Here is a 16,320-nt window from a genome sequence, read left to right on the forward strand (position 1 = left end):
ACACACCACACCACGTCATCCCACACCACACGTCGCCACACCACGTCATCCCACACCACACGTCACCACGCCACGCCACACCACACCACACGTCGCCACGCCACGCAGCACATCGTCCAGGAGAGTAGGAGTGGTAAGATTTAGTGAGGCAAATATGATGTTCAATGCGCTAAATGATCATCATGGTAACACATCAACATTCTCTACAGACATTTTCATTAATGACTGAATGTTTATATACAACAAATTACCAAAGGAAAATTGAGGGAGTTGAAATATGGAGACTCGTGTTTCCAAATCATGTGGACAGTATGTTGGTGGCAGACCTTTGGTGATATGTGGGGAGTATGTTGGTGGCAGACCTTTGGTGATATGTGGGGAGTATGTTGGTGGCAGACCTTTGTTGATATGTGGAGAGTATGTTGGTCGCAGACCTTTGGTGATATGTGGGGAGTATGTTGGTGGCAGACCTTTGGTGATATGTGGGGAGTATGTTGGTGACAGACCTTTGTTGATATGTGGAGAGTATGTTGGTCGCAGACCTTTGGTGATATGTGGGGAGTATGTTGGTGGCAGACCTTTGGTGATATGTGGAGAGTATGTTGGTGGCAGACCTGAGTGAGACTGACAGTTTTCATGTTGCCATAAAGAACCAGGTTAAGATGACACCTTCATATAACATGAACTTTGAGGAAAACATTATAAAGAACATCATATACATCAAATCATACCATTTGCTGTTACCTATACAACCCAAGATAAAAGGAAGTTTGTATGTAGAAATATTTTATTATTTTATTTTGCTTTGTCGCTGTCTCCCGCGTTAGCGAGGTAGCGCAAGGAAACAGACGAAAGAATGGCCCAACCCACCCACATACACATGCATATACATACACGTCCACACACGCAAATATACATACCTATACATCTCAATGTTCACATATATATATATACACACACAGACATATACATATATACATATGTACATAATTCATACGGTCTGCCTTTATTCATTCCCATCGCCACCTCGCCACACATGGAATAACAACCCCCTCCCCCCCTCATGTGTGCGAGGTAGCGCTAGGAAAAGACAACAAAGGCCCCATTCATTCACACTCAGTCTCTAACTGCCATGTAATAATGCACCGAAACCACAGCTCCCTTTCCACATCCAGGCCCCACAGAACTTTCCATGGTTTACCCCAGACGCTTCACATGCCCTGGTTCAATCCATTGACAGCACGTCGACCCCGGTATACCACATCGTTCCAATTCACTCTATTCCTTGCACGCCTTTCACCCTCCTGCATGTTCAGGCCCCGATCACTCAAAATCTTTTTCACTCCATCTTTCCACCTCCAATTTGGTCTCCCACCTCTCCTCGTTCCCTCCACCTCTGACACATATATCCTCTTGGTCAATCTTTCCTCACTCATTCTCTCCATGTGACCATACCATTTCAAAACACCCTCTTCTGCTCTCTCAACCACACTTTTTTTTATTACTACACATCTCTCTTACCCTTTCATCACTTACTCGATCAAACCACCTCACACCACATATTGTCCTCAAACATCTCATTTCCAGCACATCCACTCTCCTCTGCACAACCCTATCCATAGCCTACGCCTCGCAACCATATAACATTGTTGGAACCACTACTCCTTCAAACATACCCATTTTTGTTTTACAAGATAACGTTCTCGATTTCCACACATTTTTCAACGCTCCCAGAACTTTCGCCCCCTCCCCCACCCTAAGATTCACCTCCGCTCCCATGGTTCCATCCGCTGCCAAATCCACTCCCAGATATCTAAAACACTTCACTTCCTTCACTTTTTCTCCACTCAAACTTACCTCCCAATTGACTTGTCTCTCAACACTACTGTACCTAATAACCTTGCTCTTACTCACATTTACTCTCAGCATTCTTCTTTCGCACAGTTTACCAAACTCAGTCACCAGCTTCTGCAGTTTCTCACACGAATCAGCAACTAGCGCTGTATCATCAGCGAACAACAACTGACTCACTTCCCAAGCTCTCTCATCCACAACAGACTGCATACTTTCCCCTCTTTCCAAAATTCTTTCATTCACCTCCCTAACAACCCCATCCATAAACAAACCGCAAACCAAAATTCACTGAGAACCAATCACTTTCCTCTCTTCTACTCGTACACATGCCTTATATCCTCGACAAAAATTTTTCACTGCTTCTAATAACTTGCCACACACACCATATATTCTTGATACCTTCCACAGAGCATCTCTATCAACTCTATCATATGCCTTCTCCAGATCCATGAATGCTACATACAAATCCATCTGCTTTTCTAAGTATTTCTCACATACATTCTTCAAAGCAAACACCTGATCCACACATCCTTTACCACTTCTGAAACCGCACTGCTCTTCCCCAATCTGATGCTCTGTACATGCCCTTGCCCTCTCAGTCAATATCCTCCCATATAATTTCCCAGGAATACTCAACAAACTTATTCCTCTGTAATTTGAGCACTCACTTTCATCCCTTTTACCTTCGTACAATGGCATTATGCAAGCGTTCCGCCAATCCTCAGGCACCTCACCATGAGTCATACATACATTAAATAACCTTACCAACCAGTCAACAATACAGTCACCCCCTTTTTCAATAAATTCCACTGCAATACCAGCCAAACCCGCTGCCTTGCCGGCTTTCATCTTCCGCAAAGCTTTTACTACCTCTTCTCTGTTTACCAAATCATTTTCCCTAACCCTCTCACTTTGCACACCACCTCGACCAAAACACCCTATATCTGCCACTCTATCATCAAACACATTCAACAAACCTTCAAAATACTCACTCCATCTCCTTCTCACATCACCACTACTTGTTATTACCTCCCCATTAGCCCCCTTCACTGATGTTCCCACTTGTTCCCTTGTCTTACGCACTTTATCTACCTCCTTCCAAAACATATTTTCATTCTCTTCTAAAATTTAATGATAATCTCTCACCATAACTCTCATTTGCCCTCTTTCTCACCTCTTGCACCTTTCTCTTGACCTCTTGCCTCTTTCTTTTATACATCTCCCAGTCATTTGCATTATTTCCCTGCAAAAATCGTCCAAATGCCTCTCACTTCTCTTTCACTAACAATCTTTCTTCTTCATCCCACCACTCACTACCCTTTCTAATCTTCCCACCTCCCACCCTTCTCATGCTACAAGCATCTTTTGCTCAAGCCATCACTGCTTCCCTAAATACATCCCATTCCTCCCCCACTCCCCTTACGTCCTTTGTTCTCACCTTATTCCATTCTGTACTCAATGTTTCCTCACAAAAGTCTCCTTCCCAAGTTCACTTACTCTCACCACGCTCTTCACCCCAACATTCTCTCTTCTTTTCTGAAAACCTCTACATATCTTCACCTTCGCCTCCACAAGATAATGATCAGACATCCCTCCAGTTGCACCTCTCAGCACATTAACATCCAAAAGTTTCTCTTCGCGCGCCTATCAATTAACACATAATACAATAACGTTCTCTAGCCATCTCTCCTACTTACATACGTATATATATATACTTATATATATATATATATACATATATATATATGTATATATATATATATATATATATATATATATATATATATATATATATATATATATTTTTTTTTTTTTTTTTTTTTCTTTTAAACTATCCGCCATTTCAGCATTAGCAAGGTAGCGTTAAGAACAGAGGACTGGGCCTCTGAGGGAATATCCTCACCTGGCCCCCTTCTCTGTTCCTTCTCTTGGAAAATTAAAAAGAAAACAAGAGGGGAGGATTTCCAGCCCCCCACTCCCTCCCCTTTTAGTCGCCTTCTACGACACGCAGGGAATACGTGGGAAGTATTCTTTCTCCCCTATCCCCAGTAAATAAAAAAAAAAAAAAAAAAAAAATATATATATATATATATATATATATATATATATATATATATATATTTTCTTTTTTTTTTTTTTTTTGCTTTGTCGCTGTCTCCCGCGTTTGCGAGGTAGCGCAAGGAAACAGACGAAAGAAATGGCCCAACCCACCCCCATACACATGTATATACATACGTCCACACACGCAAATATACATACCTACACAGCTTTCCATGGTTTACCCCAGACGCTTCACATGCCCTGATTCAATCCACTGACAGCACGTCAACCCCGGTATACCACATCGATCCAATTCACTCTATTCCTTGCCCTCCTTTCACCCTCCTGCATGTTCAGGCCCCGATCACACAAAATCTTTTTCACTCCATCTTTCCACCTCCAATTTGGTCTCCCTCTTCTCCTCGTTCCCTCCACCTCCGACACATATATCCTCTTGGTCAATCTTTCCTCACTCATTCTCTCCATGTGCCCAAACCATTTCAAAACACCCTCTTCTGCTCTCTCAACCACGCTCTTTTTATTTCCACACATCTCTCTTACCCTTACGTTACTTACTCGATCAAACCACCTCACACCACACATTGTCCTCAAACATCTCATTTCCAGCACATCCATCCTCCTGCGCACAACTCTATCCATAGCCCACGCCTCGCAACCATACAACATTGTTGGAACCACTATTCCTTCAAACATACCCATTTTTGCTTTCCGAGATAATGTTCTCGACTTCCACACATTTTTCAAGGCTCCCAGAATTTTCGCCCCCTCCCCCACCCTATGATCCACTTCCGCTTCCATGGTTCCATCCGCTGCCAGATCCACTCCCAGATATCTAAAACACTTCACTTCCTCCAGTTTTTCTCCATTCAAACTCACCTCCCAATTGACTTGACCCTCAACCCTACTGTACCTAATAACCTTGCTCTTATTCACATTTACTCTTAACTTTCTTCTTTCACACACTTTACCAAACTCAGTCACCAGCTTCTGCAGTTTCTCACATGAATCAGCCACCAGCGCTGTATCATCAGCGAACAACAACTGACTCACTTCCCAAGCTCTCTCATCCCCAACAGACTTCATACTTGCCCCTCTTTCCAAAACTCTTGCATTCACCTCCCTAACAACCCCATCCATAAACAAATTAAACAACCATGGAGACATCACACACCCCTGCCGCAAACCTACATTCACTGAGAACCAATCACTTTCCTCTCTTCCTACACGTACACATGCCTTACATCCTCGATAAAAACTTTTCACTGCTTCTAACAACTTGCCTCCCACACCATATATTCTTAATACCTTCCACAGAGCATCTCTATCAACTCTATCATATGCCTTCTCCAGATCCATAAATGCTACATACAAATCCATTTGCTTTTCTAAGTATTTCTCACATACATTCTTCAAAGCAAACACCTGATCCACACATCCTCTACCACTTCTGAAACCGCACTGCTCTTCCCCAATCTGATGCTCTGTACATGCCTTCACCCTCTCAATCAATACCCTCCCATATAATTTACCAGGAATACTCAACAAACTTATTCCTCTGTAATTTGAGCACTCACTCTTATCCCCTTTGCCTTTGTACAATGGCACTATGCACGCATTCCGCCAATCCTCAGGCACCTCACCATGAGTCATACATACATTAAATAACCTTACCAACCAGTCAACAATACAGTCACCCCCTTTTTAATAAATTCCACTGCAATACCAGCCAAACCTGCTGCCTTGCCGGCTTTCATCTTCCGCAAAGCTTTTACTACCTCTTCTCTGTTTACCAAATCATTTTCCCTAACCCTCTCACTTTGCACACCACCTCGACCAAAACACCCTATATCTGCCACTCTATCATCAAACACATTCAACAAACCTTCAAAATACTCACTCCATCTCCTTCTCACATCACCACTACTTGTTATTACCTCCCCATTAGCCCCCTTCACTGATGTTCCCACTTGTTCCCTTGTCTTACGCACTTTATCTACCTCCTTCCAAAACATATTTTTATTCTCCCTAAAATTTAATGATACTCTCTCACCCCAACTCTCATTTGCCCTCTTTCTCACCTCTTGCACCTTTCTCTTGACCTCTTGCCTCTTTCTTTTATACATCTCCCAGTCATTTGCATTATTTCCCTGCAAAAATCGTCCAAATGCCTCTCTCTTCTCTTTCACTAACAATCTTTCTTCTTCATCCCACCACTCACTACCCTTTCTAATCTTCCCACCTCCCACCCTTCTCATGCTACAAGCATCTTTTGCTCAAGCCATCACTGCTTCCCTAAATACATCCCATTCCTCCCCCACTCCCCTTACGTCCTTTGTTCTCACCTTATTCCATTCTGTACTCAATGTTTCCTCACAAAAGTCTCCTTCCCAAGTTCACTTACTCTCACCACGCTCTTCACCCCAACATTCTCTCTTCTTTTCTGAAAACCTCTACATATCTTCACCTTCGCCTCCACAAGATAATGATCAGACATCCCTCCAGTTGCACCTCTCAGCACATTAACATCCAAAAGTTTCTCTTTCGCGCGCCTATCAATTAACACATAATACAATAACGTTCTCTAGCCATCTCTCCTACTTACATACGTATATATATATACTTATATATATATATATATACATATATATATATGTATATATATATATATATATATATATATATATATATATATATATATATATATATATATATTTTTTTTTTTTTTTTTTTCTTTTAAACTATCCGCCATTTCCGCATTAGCAAGGTAGCGTTAAGAACAGAGGACTGGGCCTCTGAGGGAATATCCTCACCTGGCCCCCTTCTCTGTTCCTTCTCTTGGAAAATTAAAAAGAAAACAAGAGGGGAGGATTTCCAGCCCCCCACTCCCTCCCCTTTTAGTCGCCTTCTACGACACGCAGGGAATACGTGGGAAGTATTCTTTCTCCCCTATCCCCAGTAAATAAAAAAAAAAAAAAAAAAAAAAATATATATATATATATATATATATATATATATATATATATATATATTTTCTTTTTTTTTTTTTTTTTTGCTTTGTCGCTGTCTCCCGCGTCTGCGAGGTAGCGCAAGGAAACAGACGAAAGAAATGGCCCAACCCACCCCCATACACATGTATATACATACGTCCACACACGCAAATATACATATCTACACAGCTTTCCATGGTTTACCCCAGACGCTTCACATGCCCCGATTCAATCCACTGACAGCACGTCAACCCCGGTATACCACATCGATCCAATTCACTCTATTCCTTGCCCTCCTTTCACCCACATGCATGTTCAGGCCCCGATCACACAAAATCTTTTTCACTCCATCTTTCCACCTCCAATTTGGTCTCCCTCTTCTCCTCGTTCCCTCCACCTCCGACACATATATCCTCTTGGTCAATCTTTCCTCACTCATTCTCTCCATGTGACCAAACCATTTCAAAACACCCTCTTCTGCTCTCTCAACCACGCTCTTTTTATTTCCACACATCTCTCTTACCCTTACGTTACTTACTCGATCAAACCACCTCACACCACACATTGTCCTCAAACATCTCATTTCCAGCACATCCATCCTCCTGCGCACAACTCTATCCATAGCCCACGCCTCGCAACCATACAACATTGTTGGAACCACTATTCCTTCAAACATACCCATTTTTGCTTTCCGAGATAATGTTCTCGACTTCCACACATTCTTCAAGGCTCCCAGAATTTTCGCCCCCTCCCCCACCCTATGATCCACTTCCGCTTCCATGGTTCCATCCGCTGACAGATCCACTCCCAGATATCTAAAACACTTCACTTCCTCCAGTTTTTCTCCATTCAAACTCACCTCCCAATTGACTTGACCCTCAACCCTACTGTACCTAATAACCTTGCTCTTATTCACATTTACTCTTAACTTTCTTCTTTCACACACTTTACCAAACTCAGTCACCAGCTTCTGCAGTTTCTCACATGAATCAGCCACCAGCGCTGTATCATCAGCGAACAACAACTGACTCACTTCCCAAGCTCTCTCATCCCCAACAGACTTCATACTTGCCCCTCTTTCCAAAACTCTTGCATTCACCTCCCTAACAACCCCATCCATAAACAAATTAAACAACCATGGAGACATCACACACCCCTGCCGCAAACCTACATTCACGGAGAACCAATCACTTTCCTCTCTTCCTACACGTACACATGCCTTACATCCTCGATAAAAACTTTTCACTGCTTCTAACAACTTGCCTCCCACACCATATATTCTTAATACCTTCCACAGAGCATCTCTATCAACTCTATCATATGCCTTCTCCAGATCCATAAATGCTACATACAAATCCATTTGCTTTTCTAAGTATTTCTCACATACATTCTTCAAAGCAAACACCTGATCCACACATCCTCTACCACTTCTGAAACCACACTGCTCTTCCCCAATCTGATGCTCTGTACATGCCTTCACCCTCTCAATCAATACCCTCCCATATAATTTACCAGGAATACTCAACAAACTTATACCTCTGTAATTTGAGCACTCACTCTTATCCCCTTTGCCTTTGTACAATGGCACTATGCACGCATTCCGCCAATCCTCAGGCACCTCACCGTGAGTCATACATACATTAAATAACCTTACCAACCAGTCAACAATACAGTCACCCCCTTTTTTAATAAATTCCACTGCAATACCAGCCAAACCTGCTGCCTTGCCGGCTTTCATCTTCCGCAAAGCTTTTAGTACCTCTTCTCTGTTTACCAAATCATTTTCCCTAACCCTCTCACTTTGCACACCACCTCGACCAAAACACCCTATATCTGCCACTCTATCATCAAACACATTCAACAAACCTTCAAAATACTCACTCCATCTCCTTCTCACATCACCACTACTTGTTATCACCTCCCCATTTGCGCCCTTCACTGAAGTTCCCATTTGCTCCCTTGTCTTACGCACTTTATTTACCTCCTTCCAGAACATCTTTTTATTCTCCCTAAAATTTAATGATTCTCTCACCCCAACTCTCATTTGCCCTTTTTTTCACCTCTTGCACCTTTCTCTTGACCTCCTGTCTCTTTCTTTTATACGTCTCCCACTCAACTGCATTTTTTCCCTGCAAAAATCGTCCAAATGCCTCTCTCTTCTCTTTCACTAATACTCCTACTTCTTCATCCCACCACTCACTACCCTTTCTAATCAACCCACCTCCCACTCTTCTCATGCCACAAGCATCTTTTGAGCAATCCATCACTGATTCCCTAAATAAATCCCATTCCTCCCCCACTCCCCTTACTTCCATTGTTCTCACCTTTTTCCATTCTGTACTCAGTCTCTCCTGGTACTTCCTCACACAAGTCTCCTTCCCAAGCTCACTTACTCTCACCACCCTCTTCACCCCAACATTCACTCTTCTTTTCTGAAAACCCATACAAATCTTCACCTTAGCCTCCACAAGATAATGATCAGACATCCCTCCAGTTGCACCTCTCAGCACATTAACATCCAAAAGTCTCTCTTTCGCGCGCCTGTCAATTAACACGTAATCCAATAACGCTCTCTGGCCATCTCTCCTACTTACATAAGTATACTTATGTATATCTCGCTTTTTAAACCAGGTATTCCCAATCATCAGTCCTTTTTCAGCACATAAATCTACAAGCTCTTCACCATTTCCATTTACAACACTGAACACCCCATGTACACCAATTATTCCCTCAACTGCCACATTACTCACCTTTGCATTGAAATCACCCATATATATATATATATATATATATATATATATATATATATATATATATATATATATATATATATATATATATATATATCGTACTTGATCGCCGTTTTCAGCGTTAGTGAGGTAGCGCCAAGAAAGAAAGGAAAGACATATCCACTCATATACATATATTCATACAAATACATTAATACATCAATACACATACAAATACTCATATTTGCTCGTTTCATCCATTCTCGCCGCCATCCCAGCCCATGGGAAACAGCATCGCCACGTCCTGCGGCAGCAAAGTAGCGCCAGGAAAGAGACAAAAAAAGGCTATATCTGCCCACATCCACACACGAGCTGTGGTGTGTATTGCACCGAAACCACAGCTCCCTATTCACATCCAGGCCCCACAGATCTTTCCATGGTTTACCACACACGTTTCACATGCTCTGGTTCAGTCTATTGAGAGCACGTCGATCCCGGTATACCACATAGTTCCAATTCACTCTATTCCTTGCACGCCTCTCGCCCTCCTGTATGTTCAGGCCCCGATCACTCAAAATCTTTTCACTTCATCCTTCCACCTCCAATTTGGTGTCCCGCTTATCCTTGTTCCCTCCACCTCTGACACATATATCTTCTTTGTCAATCTTTCCTCACTCATTCTCTCCATATGTTCAAACCATTTCAACACAACCACTTCTGCTCTCTCAACCACACTCTTTCTATTACCACACATCTCTCTTACCCTTTCATTACTTACTCGATCAAACCACTTCACACCACATATTGTCCACAAATATTTTATTTCTAACACATCCACCCTCCTCCATACAACTCTATCAATAGCCCATGCTTCGGAACCATACAATATTGCTGGAGCTGATATTCCTTCAAACATACTAATTTTTGCCCTCTGAGATAACGTTCTCTTTTTCCATACATTCTTCATCGCTCCCAGAACCTTCGCCCCCTTCCCCACCCTGTGACTCACTTCCACTTCCATGGTTCCATCCGCTTCTAAGTCCACTCCCAGATATCTAAAACACTTCACGTCCTCCAATTTTTCTCTATTCAAACTTACCTCCCAATTAACTTGTCCCTCAACCCTGTTGTACCTAATAACCTTGCTCTTATTCACATTTACTCTCAGCTTTTTCCTTTCACACACTTTACCAAACTCAGTCACCAACTTCTGCAGATTCTCACTCGAATCAGCCACCAGCGCTGAATCATCGGCGAACAACAGACTCACTTCCCAAGCTCTCTCACCCCCAACACACTGCATACTCGCCTCTCTCTCCAAGACTCTTGCATCATATAATTATCCTTGTCTTCATCAATCGCTTTGCAGTTTTTAATCACAGTATCTCGCACAACCTTCTCGTCCTTTCGATGTGTTGCCGTAAATGTGTTCCTGCAGTAAATTTCATCTGTTTACGTTGAGACTGTCTGTATGTCACAAGATGTTGCTCTAGCATGTTGTTCACAATGGTATCAAATTCAGTATTTGAATATCCATTGTTAATTAACATTTGCCGAACACGTCGGATCTTGGTACAGAAAATGCCAGGTTGAGCACATCTTGATCGCTCTACTCACTTATATAGGAATGACACTCCACTTGTAATGTTGAGCACATTCACTTATTCCATCCTACATATACCTTGGTTGATGGGTTTTATGTAAACGTGGGTGACGAGAGATCCTGTTGTGGCAATCATCATTACATCCAAGAAAGAAATCTTGCCATTATTATTCAGCTCTACAGTAAATCTTAAGCCGAAAGTTTCTTGGAGTCGGTTACGGAGATTTCCCATTGAGTGAAACTTATCTACGCACATTAAAAAGTCGTCCATTTTTACTGCAGAGTTGAGTAATAATGGATGACTGGTGTTTGAGCATCCACCTAATGATAGATTAATAGTGAGAAAATTAGAGAACAAAAAAAGTATGATGTGTTCAATTCTATGTACATTATAGAAAACCTAATCCCAGTTTACACGAATATATATATTGATTCATTATACTTTGTCGCTGTCTCCCGCGTTAGCTAGGTAGCGCAAGGAAACAGACGAAAGAATGGCCCAACCCACCCACATACAAATGTATATACATAAACGCCCACACACGCACATATACATACCAATACATTTCAACGTATACATACATATACATACACAGACATACATATATACACATGTACATATTCATAAATGCTGCCTTTATCCATCCTCACCGCCACCCCGCAACACATGAAATGACACACCCCTTCCCCCGCGTGCGCGCGAGGTATAGCTAAGAAAAGACAACAAAGGCCACATTCGTTCACACACAGTCTCTAGCTGTCATGTGTAATGCACCGCAACCACAGCTCCTTTTACACATCCAGGCCCCACAAAACTTTCCATGGTTTATTCCAGGCGGTTTACATGCCCTGGTTCAATCCATTGCCAGCACGTCCACCCCGGTATACTACATTGTTCCAATTCACTCTATTCCTTGCATGCCTTTCACCCTCCTGTTTGTTCAGGCCCCGATCGCTCATAATAATTTTCACTCCATACTTCCACCTCCAATTTGGCCTCCCACTTCATGCCGTTCCCTCCAACTCTGACACATATGTCTTCTTTGTCAATCTTTCATCACTCATTCTCTCCATGTGACCAAACCACTTCAATACACCCTCTTCTGCTCTCTCAATCACACTCTTTTTATTACCACACATCTCTATTACACTTTCATTACTTACTCGATCAAACCAACTCACGCCACATACTGTCCTCAAGCATTTCATTTCCAACACATCCACCCTCCTCCGCACAACCCTATCTATAGCTCATGCCTCACAACCATGTAACATTGTTCAAACCACAATTCCTTCAAACATACCCATTTTTGCTTTCCGAGATAACGTTCTCGTCTTCCACACATTCTTCAACGCTCCCAGAATCTTTACCCCCTCCCCCACCCTGTGACTCACTTTCGCTTCCATGGTTCCATCCGCTGCCAAATCCACTCCCAGATATCTAAAACACTTCACTTCCTCCAGTTTTTCTTCATTCAAACTTACCTCCCAATTGACTTGTCCCTCAACCCTACTGAACCTAATAACCTTGCTCTTATTCACATTTACTCTCAGTTTTCTTCTTTCACACGCTTTACCAAACTCAGTCACCAGCTTTTGCAGTTTCTCACCCGAATCAGCCACCGGCGTTGTATCATCAGCGAACAACAACTGAATCACTTCCCAAGCCCTCTCATCCACAACAGACTGCATACTTGCCCCTCTCTCCAAAACTCTTGCATTCAACTACCTAACAACCATATCCATAAACAAATTAAACAGCCATGGAGACATCACACACCCCTGCCGCAAACTGACATTCACTGGGAACCACTCACCTTCCTCTCTTCCTACTCTTATACATGTCTTACATCCTCGATAAAAACTTTCCACTGCTTCTAGCAACTTGCCCCCCACACCATATACTCTTCATACCTTCCACAGAGCATCTCTGTAAACTCTATCATATGCCTTCTCCAGATCCATAAATGCTACATACAAGGAAACAGACGAAAGAATGGCCCAACCCACCCACATACAAATGTATATACATAAACGCCCACACACGCACATATACATACCTATACATTTCAACGTATACATACATATACATACACAGACATACATATATACACATGTACATATTCATAAATGCTGCCTTCATCCATCCTCGCCGCCACCCCGCCACACATGAAATGACACCCCCTCCCCCGCGTGCGCGTGAGGTATAGCTAAGAAAAGACAACAAAGGCCACATTCGTTCACACTCAGTCTCTAGCTGTCATGTGTAATGCACCGCAACCACAGCTCCTTTTACACATCCAGGCCCCACAAAACTTTCCATGGTTTACTCCAGGCGGTTTACATGCTCTGGTTCAGTCCATTGCCAGCACGTCCACCCCGGTATACTACATTGCTCCAATTCACTCGATTCCTTGCATGCCTTTCACCCTCCTGCATGTTCGGGCCCCGATCGCTCATAATAATTTTCACTCCATCTTTCCACCTCCAATTAGGTCTCCCACCTCATGCCGTTCCCTCACCTCTGACACATATATCCTCTTTGTCAATCTTTCCTCACTCATTCTCTCCATGTGACCAAACCACTTCAATACACCCTCGTCGGCTCTCTCAATCACACTCTTTTTATTACCACACATCTCTCTTACCCTTTCATTACTTACTCGATCAAACCACCTCACACCACATATTGTCCTCAAACATCTCATTTCCAACACATCCACCCTCCTCCGCACAACCCTATCTATAGCTCATGCTTCATAACCATATATCATTGTTCGAACCACAATTCCTTCAAACATACCCATTTTTGCTTTCCGAGATAACGTTCTCGTCTTCCACACATTCTTCAACGCTCCAGAACTTTCGCCCCCTCCCCCACCCTGTGACTCACTTTCGCTTCCATGGTTCCATCCGCTGCCAAATCCACTCCCAGATATCTAAAACACTTCACTTCCTCCAGTTTTTCTTCATTCAAACTTACCTACCAATTGACTTGTCCCTCAACCCTACTGAACCTAATGACCTTGCTCTTATTTACATTTACTCTCAGTTTTCTTCTTTCACACACTTTACCAAACTCAGTCACCAACTTCTGCAGTTTCTCACACGAATCAGCCACCAGCGTTGTATCATCAGCGAGCAACAACTCACTCACTTCCCAAGCCCTCTCATCCACAACAGACTGCATACTTGCCCCTCTCTCCAAAACTCTTGCATACACCTCCCTAACAACCCTATCCATAAACAAAAAAAAAAAGCCATGGAGACATCACGCACCCCAGCCGCAAACTGATATTCACTGGGAACCACTAACTCTCCTCTCTTCCTACTCGTATACATGCCTTACATCCTCGATAAAAACTTTCCACTGCTTCTAGCAACTTACCTCCCACACCATATACTCTTAATACCTTCTACAGAGCATCTCTATCATCTCTATCATATGCCTTCTCCAGATCCATAAATGCTACATACAAATCCGTCTGCTTTTCTAAGTATTTCTCACATACATTCTTCAACGCAAACACCTGATCCACACATCCTCTACCACTTCTGAAACCACACTGCTCCTCCCCAATCTGGTGCTCTGTAAATGCCTTGACCCTCTCAATCAATACTCTCCCATATAATTTCCCAGGAATACTCAACAAACTTATACCTCTGAAATATGAACACTCACCTTTATCCCTTTTGCCTTTGTACAATGACACTATACATGCATTCCGCCAATCCTCAGGCACTTCACCATGAACCATACACATACTGAATATCCTCACCAACCAATCAACAACACAGTCACCCCCTTTTTTAATAAATTCCACAGCAATACCATCCAAACCCGCTGCCTTGCCGGTTTTCATCTTCTGCAAAGCTTTCACTACCTCTTCTCTGTTTTCCAAATCATTCTCTCTGACCCTCTCACTTCGCACACCCCCTCGATCAAAACGCCCTATATCTGCCACTCTATCATCAAACACATTCAACAAACCTTCAAAATACTCACTCCATCTCACTTCACTACTACTTGTTATTACCTCCCCATTTTCCCCCTTCACCGATGTTCCCATTTGTTCTCATGTCTTACGCACTTTATGTACCTCCATCCAAAACATCTTTTTATTTTCACTAAAATTTAATGATACTCTCTCACTCCAACCCTCATTTGCCCTGTTTTTCACGTCTTGCACCTTTCTCTTTACCTCTTGCCTCTTTCTTCTATACATCTCTTAGTCATTTTCACTATTTTCCTGCAAAAATCGTCCAAATGCCTCTCTCTTCCTTTTCACTAATAATCTTACTTCTTCATCCCACCACTCGCTACCCTTTCTAATCTGCCCACCTCCCACGCTTCTCATGCCACAAGCATCTTTTGCACAAGCCATCACTGCTTCCCTAAATATATCCCATTCTTCCCCCACTTCCCTTACGTCCTTTGTTCTCACCTTTTTCCATTCTGCACTCAGTTTCAGCTGGTTCTTCCTCACACAAGTCTCCTTCCCAAGCTCATTTACTCTCACTACTCTCTTCACCCCAACATTCTCTCTTCTTTTCTGAAAACCTCTACAAATCTTCACCTTCGCCTCCATAAGATAATGATCAGACATCCCTCCAGTTGCACCTCTCAGCACATTAACATCCCAAAATCTCTCTTTCGCGCGCCAATCAATTAACACGTAATCCAATAATGCTCTCTGGCCATCTCTCCTACTTACATACGTATACTTATGAATATCTCTCTTTTTAAACCAGGTATTCCCAATTATCAGTCCTTTTTCAGCACACAAATCTACAAGCTCTTCACCATTTCAACCATTACAACACTGAACACCCCATGTACACCAATTATTCCCTCAACTGGCACATTACTCACCTTTGCATTCAAATCACCATGACTAGAACCCGGTCTCGTGCATCAAAACTACTAACACACTCACTCAGCTGCTCCCAAAACTCTTGCCTCTCATGGTCTTTCTTCTCATGCCCAGGTGCATAGGCACCAATAATCACCCATCTCTCTCCATCCACTTTCAGTTTTACTCATATCAATCCAGATTTTACTTTCTTACACTCTATCACATACTCC

The 16,320-nt window shown here is 42.6% G+C and overlaps 1 protein-coding gene across 1 annotated transcript in view; it reads right to left on the bottom strand.

The window, feature by feature from the left end:
* LOC139751132 (transient receptor potential cation channel subfamily M member-like 2) overlaps positions 1–16,320 on the bottom strand; it is a 136,796-nt gene that overhangs the window by 57,828 nt on the left and 62,648 nt on the right. The window lies entirely within an intron of this gene.

The sequence above is a fragment of the Panulirus ornatus genome, chromosome 11 (genome assembly GCF_036320965.1).
Source record: "Panulirus ornatus isolate Po-2019 chromosome 11, ASM3632096v1, whole genome shotgun sequence".
Classification (NCBI taxonomy): Eukaryota; Metazoa; Arthropoda; class Malacostraca; order Decapoda; family Palinuridae; genus Panulirus; species Panulirus ornatus.